Source organism: Austrofundulus limnaeus, unplaced genomic scaffold (assembly GCF_001266775.1).
Source record: "Austrofundulus limnaeus strain Quisiro unplaced genomic scaffold, Austrofundulus_limnaeus-1.0 Scaffold841, whole genome shotgun sequence".
NCBI lineage: Eukaryota > Metazoa > Chordata > Actinopteri > Cyprinodontiformes > Rivulidae > Austrofundulus > Austrofundulus limnaeus.
The window spans coordinates 105631-112867 of record NW_013953243.1 but is presented as its reverse complement, the minus strand read 5'-3'; the positions used below and the strand labels follow the sequence as shown (position 1 = coordinate 112867).

General features: G+C 46.1%; 1 pseudogene; it reads left to right on the top strand.

The window, feature by feature from the left end:
• Nucleotides 1-492: 492 nt before the first annotated feature.
• On the top strand, nucleotides 493-1431 carry LOC106532854 (inosine-5'-monophosphate dehydrogenase 1b pseudogene; annotated as a pseudogene).
• Nucleotides 1432-7237: the final 5806 nt, after the last annotated feature.

Here is a 7237-nt window from a genome sequence, read left to right as displayed (position 1 = left end):
TTTATATAGCATGACAAAGCATAGCATACATGTGAAAGCTAAGAGGTATCATCAATGTAGCCCAGAGTACACATGCTAATAACAGGAAGTCACCTAAAGTCAGCTAGCAAAGGAAAAGAAGCACCTAACGTTCTTTGTGCAACTTCAAATCTTGAACAAAGTTTGAAGTGGTTTCATCTCCATCTGTGATTCTCCAATTGCAGGTTTTGCATGTTGCACTTCATTTTTTATTGAGTACTTCATAATTTATGTACCCAAAAGAAATTACTCTTGGGAGAATATCTGTCTTGAGCATTTTTTTCATCTCTCGTTTTTGATTTTCTGTTTTTTTTAACCTTGTTAATTTGAATGGTTGTGTTGCAGCTCATGCACACATACGTATGGAGTGTGGAAAAACAGAGGGACGGTCTGCATCTGTAAACCCTTTAACACCAAAGGGTCAAAAAGACTAAAAATTTCCACCTGGTATTTTTGGCTTATTTTACGTGTAAAATGGACAATAATATTCCTGTGAGTAAATAATTTTGCACCTTTTCAATAACAACTAAAATTTTCAATATCTGGCAGTTATTTAAAATTTATTGCATATTAAAATAGTATCAGTTTTAAATGAATAAAAACCAAAAACGAAATTAGTTTTTTGAGGTTTACTAAGGAAAAAAATTACAACAAATGTACTTAACTAAATGATTTGACATCAAATGATTTGACATCAACGACGAGCTGGTGGCCATTATCGCCAGGACAGATCTAAAGAAGAACAGAGATCTGGCTTCAAAAGACTCCCGAAAACAGCTTCTGTGCGGCTCGGCCATCGGCACCAGAGAGGACGACAAATACAGACTGGACCTGCTGGTGCAAGCTGGAGTGGATGTCGTCGTATTAGACTCGTCACAAGGCAACTCTGTGTATCAGATCAACATGATCAGCTATATTAAACAAAAATATCCAGAGTTACAAGTTGTGGGAGGAAATGTTGTTACAGCAGCCCAGGCCAAGAACCTGATTGATGCCGGTGTGGATGCTTTGAGAGTTGGCATGGGCTGCGGATCCATCTGCATCACACAGGAAGTGATGGCATGTGGGCGACCCCAGGGAACCTCTGTGTACAAGGTAGCGGAGTACGCCCGACGCTTCGGCGTGCCGGTCATCGCCGACGGCGGCATTCAGACCGTGGGCCACGTGGTGAAAGTTCTGTCTCTTGGAGCGTCGACTGTTATGATGGGCTCGTTGCTAGCTGCAACCACCGAGGCTCCCGGAGAGTACTTCTTCTCAGATGGTGTGCGGCTGAAGAAGTATCGGGGGATGGGCTCTCTGGATGCCATGGAGAAAAGCATCAGCAGCCAGAAACGTTATTTCAGTGAGGGTGACAAGGTGAAGGTAGCCCAGGGGGTCATTTTTTCGCCAAGAAGGTAGGTAGGTACATTGGGGAAACAAAACAGCCACTGTTCAAAATAATGAGCCAGCACAGACGAGCTATGTTGTCAGGTCAGGACTCTGCAGTTTACACTCATCTACAGGCCAACGGTCACTCTTTCAGGGATGGCGATGTTCTCATCCTTGATAAAGAGGAACGTTGGTTTGAGAGAGGAGTAAAGGAAGCCATCTTTGTGAAGAAAAACCGTCCACCATTAAACAGAGTTGGAGGCCTTCGTGTCCAGTTGTCCTCCACCTACAATGCTGTTATTGCAAGTATGACTCCGCCCCTTGTGAGCAAAAGGTGTGAATCAGGGCCCCAATGATAACCAACACAAAGAGGGAAATAGAGACAAAAACRAGGGGACGTCGAGCCCCGCTTGCACTCACTACAAACAGATAACACGACACTAAAGAAACGCAGCCGAAGCATCCAAACCAATAAGTCAGGTGATGGGGTACGTGACCCTCTATGAACAACAGAGCTAATCAAGCCTATTGTTAGGCAATGGTCCTCTCTTGCATGTGACTAACCTGTTTGTCCATGTGGAGGCCGTGCTTATAAGGCTGCGTTCACCTGAAACTCATCAGACTGAAGAAGTCTCTTGGAGGAAAGACGGAACATTTCACTAAAGATGAACCCATCCAGAGGACCTACTTATTTTTTTCTTTTTGATTTTTTCTACCTGTATTACTGAGATGCCTCAGGACATTCTGAACCTACATTGCCTGCCACAAACCCAGAACAAACATGCTGTTCAAATGATATTAGGTAAGATGTCAGGAAATTGTAACCCTGCTCACTCATTTGTTAACTGACTTAACTGTTTTAGAACCACGTGTATAGTTTGTTCAATAGATCAAAACTTAAAAGAAACGTAAAATAATGGGATAGCAGAAGAAAGAAAGGAGAAGAGAGAATTGCCTTAGCCCTTCATAGTGATGAATCCTCAGCAAGGCTTGTTTCATAACCCATCTGCCAGTACAGAGATCAGCCAGTTGAAAAAGCCCCTATGGGGCTGCTGCAGAAATATATGGCTTTTTAATAATGCTCACAAACACATTCAAGAAATCATTGTACTGTGCACTACCCCCACATCACTTCCAGGCTGGTCCAAGACTGGATCCTGCATGCTATTTATACTCCTAAATCCTCCACCTTATTGTTTGTGACCTCAAGTAAACTGGAGCAACTACAAGTGTAGAAAAAGTAGTCCAAAATAAATCTGTTTGAGACTATAGAACTTTGATGCACTAAAATTTGTAAAGAGGCATGCAGGTGCTCTATAAAAGGGGTGCCCAACATTTTTTTGTGGGCAGCTGCGGCTGAGTGGTTAAGGGAGTCATCCTCTAACCAGGGAGTTGGCAGTTCAATTCCCTGTTAGTCAGTCATATGTTGAAGTGTTCCTGGGCAAGACACTAAATCCCCACCGCCTCCGATGTGTGTCGCATCAGTTTATGAAAGTGATCTGAAGCACTGATTAGCCTCTATAGATTGATTTGTACATGTTAGTTTTATGGAGAGATAATAGGGGTGCCACATGAATGGGAAAATGAGGGCACAGATTGTTGTGTGAAGCGCTTTGAGTATCCTGGTTGGATAGAAAGGTTTTATAAACGTACAGTCCTTTTACCATTTTTTTTACCATGATCTACTATTGAAGTTGCCAGTTTGCTAAGAGATACTTGTTTATCTTCATCTTGGGTCAACCGTGGGTATGTTGGTGAAGATTAAAAAGGCAAAACAACAACTGGACTTCTGTTTTAAAGAAGAGGTTTCCAGGGAAGCTTTCTCAATTCAAAATTTCTTGGAAAGATGTCATATTTTATTTTACATACTACATTCTTACTCTCCCAGATATTTAAGACAGCTCCAGAGATCTCTCAACTAGTTAAGAGCTGCCACTGGTGATCTGTGATGACATTAAGAAGACAAAGATCACAGAACTTGTCCTCCTCAGGAATACTCTGCAGCACTTCAGAAACTGCAGTATGTGGCCCACGGGTCCACTGCCTGAATGTCATTCTCACTTATAATGTACAGAGTAGCGAAACTAAGGTACGGGAAGGATTTGGCATGAAATCCAAAAGAAATAAGGGGGGTAAATGCTTACACATAATGCATGCATAATCTCGGACTTCAATCAGATATTTCTGCACAACTTTTGGAGAGAATATTAGATTATTAGATGGTGAGTGAATGCAGGCTACATCAGATGCAGTCAAAAGTCTAGAGAAGTTGTTTACCTCAAGGTGGGACTGAACTTTCCTTTTATTATATTTTCTTTCTTTAACTCAACTTTCATGAAATCCATAAATTTCATACAACAAATTCCTTAGCATTCTCACACAATACAATGGAGGGGGGGTCGGGTTGTCTGGGGCAGAGCAGATAATGTTGCAGTGGTGTGTGTATGTGTGTGTGTGAAGGAGGCATTGCCTGCGGGCAGCTTATTGGAGAGACAAGGAGGAAGAGGGTGTGAATTTCACAGTTACTCAAGACGTAAAAAAAAATTGAAGATGAGTTTTTAAAAATATCCACAAGATTTTCTTTATCTGAATCAGAATCAGAAACACTTTATTGCCATTGTCAGTAAACGAGTTACAGACTAGGAATTTGCTCTGGTGTAATGTTGCGCATAAGCAAGGAGTAAGAGAACTAAAGCTAAGTGGCTGAAGTGAGGAAGTAAAACAAGTCAGAATACAAATAAAAGAATGAGAACAAAAATGCAAGCGCAGCCGGCAGCGATGGGCCAGAGCCGATTAAACATTTTTCATTATTCTAATGGCTGACAGGAAAAAAACTTCTTGTGGCAGGAGGTTCTGGTCCGAATGACCCATCTTTTGCTTTAGGGGAGGGGATGAAACAGGTTGTGAGCAGGATGAGAAGGGTCAGCTGCAATTCTCCCTGCGCGACCTAGAGCTCTGGAGGAGTACAGCTCCTCTACATGTTGGAGGTTACAGCCGATCACCTTCTCGGCAGTGCGCACAATGTGCTGCAGTCTCTGTCTGTCTCTGCCTGCTGTGGCCGCAGTGTACCACACAGTGATGGAGGAGGTGATGATGGACACAATGATGGCTGTGTAGGACCGCACCATCATCTCTTCTGGCAGTTTGTGTTTCCTCAGCTGCCGTAGGAAGAACATCCTTTGCTGAGCCTTTGTGATGCGGTACCTGATGGTCGGCTCCCACTGGAGGTCCTGGGTGATGGTGGTGCTCAAGAAGCGGAAGGAGTCCACAGTCAGGATGGAGTAGTTGCTGAGAACCAGAGTGGATGGATGGTAAAATGGTAAATGGTACTGAACTTATTCACACTCACATTCACACACTGATGATGGCAAACTACACTGTAGCCATAGCCGCCCTGGGGCGCACTGACAGAGGTGGGGCTGCCATGCACCGGCGCCACCGGACCCTCTGACCACATCAGTAGGCAAGGTGGGTGAAGTGTCTTGCCCAAGGACACAACGACTGAGACAGCTGGACGGGGGATTGAACCAGTGACCTTCCAGTTCCAGGACGACTTCCCTAACCACTCCGCCACAGCCGCCCACATGGGCTGTGATTTTCCTGAAGTCCACAATTAACTCCACTGTCTTCTGTGCGTTGATCACCAGGTTGTTAGAGTTGCACCAGGACACCAGCTGAACCACTTCCCTCCTGTAAGCAGACTCATCTCTGTCTGAGATGAGCCTGATGAGGGTGGTGTCGTCTGCATACTTGATCAGTTTCACAGACTGGTGGCTGGAGGTGCAGCTGTTGGTGTACAGGGAGAAGAGCAGGGGAGAAAGTACACAGGCCTGAGGGGAGCCGATACTGAGGGTCTGGGTCTCTGAAACAGTTTTCCCCAGCTGCACATACTGCCTCCAACCCGTCAGGAAGTCAGTGATCCACCTGCAGGTGGAGTCAGGCACGTTGAGCAGGGAGAGCTTGGTTTGGAGCAGATCTGGCAGGATTGTGTTGAATGCAGAGCTGAAGTCCACAAATAGGATCCTCGCTTAGGTTCCTGGGGTGTCCAGATGCTGCAAAATGGAGTGAAGGGCCAGGTTAACAGCGTCTTCTGCAGACCTGTTTCTCCTGTAGGCGAACTGCAGCCGGTCCAGCAGGGGGGCAGTGATGCTCTTTAGATGAGGGAGAACCAGGCGCTCAAATGACTTCATGGCTACAAACGTCAGAGCCACAGGCCTGTAGTCATTGAGGGCACTGATCCATGGCTTCTTGGGGACAGGGATAATGGTGGAGGATTTGAAGCAGGCTGGCACATGACACTGTTCCAGGGAGGTGTTGAAGATGTGTGTGAAAACAGGAGTGAGCTTGGTCGCGCAGTATTTCAGGATGGAGGGGGAGACGCGTCTCGTCCAGGAGCCTTGCGGTGGTTTAATTTTCTGAATAGTTGCAACACCTACCGCTCTTAGATTTTGAGGGGGGTGGGCGAGGAGGAGGTGGAGGAGGAGGAGGGACCATCAGTGGGGGTGGGTGAGGTTTTGTGAGTGGTACACTCAGGAATGGTGGGTGGGGGGTTCAGCGGGGGGCCCACAGATTTATTTATGGGGAGGGGTGGCTGATGGGGATGGCCTGAGCATTTTCCTGACTGGTGGAAGGGAGATCAAAGCGACAGTAAAACTCATTGAATTTACTGGCCAGGCTCTGATCATCGACAGCAGGGGGAGCAGCTGGTTTGTAATTGGTTCGCTGTCTAAGCCCCCTCCACACTGAGGCAGAGTTGTTTTCAGAGAGCTGTTGCTGAAGACTTTCAGAATACACAATTTTAGCTTTTCTCACCTCCCTGCTAAACTTGTATTTTGCCACCTTGTAGCTCTCTCTCTCCCCGCTCCTGAGTGCTATCTCTTTCTCCAGTCTGAGATGCCTGAGATTGCCTGTGAACCAGGGCTTGTCATTTGGATAGCGCACCCTGGTGCATGTTGGCACTATGCTTTCCTTGCAGAAGTGGACACATTAGGTCACAGTCTCTGTAAACTCGTCCAGGTTGTCTGTGGCCATCCTGAACATCTCCCTGTCTGTGGAGCCCATGCATGCGCACAGCTCCTCTACTGCCTCAGTGGTCCACCTTTTTGAAGTCTTCACTGCAGGTTTGGAGGGCTTCAGCCTCTGCCTGTAAGCAGGGATTAAGTGGACCATGACATGGTCTGAAAGTCAGAGAGCTGCGTGTGGCACCGCTCAATAGGCTCCGCTCACAGTATTGTAACAGTGGTCCAGGGTTTTCTCTGCTAGCGACATCACACGATAGCGCACTGCTAGCGATAATCACATCAATCTTGTATATGGTGGGACATCCCAAGCATGTGTTTCAAATGTCATAAAGAACAAAAAAAACATAGTAATGTCATGTATGCTGTTAAGTGTAAGGCTAAGTAACTGTAAGAGGACACGAAACCATCCCACTGTCCTTGTGACACGCTAACAAAGCTAGCAAGTTAAAGTCATGGCTATCTCTTGGGGAGCCATCCACAAACACCACCTAAAGACCTCAACCCAACCCTTTTTTGCCCCTGCAACCACTGCTTAATCAGGTGAGGTTCAGGAGGACCCCACCGCCATACCAAATATGAGTAGGGTCGACCCCACGAATACAGCGGAGGGGAATCTGTCTAGAGCAGTGTTTCCCAAAGTTGGGGTCAGGACCCAAAGAGGGGTCCTGAAACATCAAGGTGGGGTCCTGAAAAGATTTTCTGAATTAATTACTGTATTTTTCGGACTATGAGCCGCACCGGACTATAAGCCGCACCCGCCATTTTTAAAAAAAAACGCGTGAACATCAACATATAAGCCGCACCGGACTATAAGCCGCACCCCCACCCCC